The 856-nt window shown below is 46.4% G+C and overlaps 1 protein-coding gene across 1 annotated transcript in view; it reads right to left on the bottom strand.

Annotated features, from left to right (window-relative positions):
• LOC119591350 (transketolase-like protein 2) overlaps nt 1-856 on the bottom strand; it is a gene marked incomplete in the record, with an annotated part of 14,143 nt that overhangs the window by 12,268 nt on the left and 1,019 nt on the right.

The raw sequence follows: 856 nt of genomic DNA, 5'->3' as shown, positions 1-856 counted from the left end.
CTAGTATCCTGCGCCAGCCTTCACCTTGACGCCGACGCCTGACTTTCTTCGCCGGGGCCTCCGCCACAGCGTTTTTAATCTTTTTTTCTCTCTCTCGTCTCGCTCTCCTGCACCCCTCTCCCCGGGGAGCAGATCCGCGATTCGGCGAGAATGCCTCCAGCTGAAGAAAATTCATTTTTACTTCCCATCGGCGTTAGCTAGCTGCCTCTGAGCGATTTGAAGAATGTTTACGTTCTAACGAAGCGCCCATGGCGATTGTGGCGACTGGAGTTGCTCATCCATTAGAGAAACCATCTATAGGGGTGATCCACGCGCTCGCAAAGTGACGGAGTCAGCGCAAACGGTGCCATCATTTTCCACAACTCCCCTTACACAGCCAAATGTTTACGGGACCGAATTGTCTGAACGTAATCCCTTTCCCAATGGGCAGGGCACGTCCAAGAGGTTGTTACTTTTTTTGCACTCCTCATGAAGTGCTTTTATTCTCTAATATGCTTCCAGAATACCGTGTCCATATTTTACCAACGTCCCCTGAAGTCAGATTTTTTTTTTTTTTTAGGAACAAATAAAACGGAAAAAAATCATTACTGAAAGTCTTACTCTTCAAGGCCAAAATTGTCAGGCGACTCATTTTCTTAAGCGTTGAAAAGCCGGATTTCCTATGGACTTTTCAAACAAAGGAAAAAAAAACGATACCAGGGAGTAGAAAGCATGGATACAGGAACCCAATCTGTGAAGAAAACGCGACAACTCTTGTTTAAAAAAATTAAATTTAACGCCGATACAGCCAACTGCTAACCCCGAAGCAACAGCAGGACATGCTTAGGGCACCAAGTAAGGGGAACAGAGCAGCGGA

Source organism: Penaeus monodon, chromosome 28 (genome assembly GCF_015228065.2).
Source record: "Penaeus monodon isolate SGIC_2016 chromosome 28, NSTDA_Pmon_1, whole genome shotgun sequence".
Lineage (NCBI taxonomy): Eukaryota > Metazoa > Arthropoda > Malacostraca > Decapoda > Penaeidae > Penaeus > Penaeus monodon.
The sequence above is the reverse complement of the archived record's forward strand: the minus strand, read 5'-3'. Positions and strand labels throughout refer to the sequence as shown.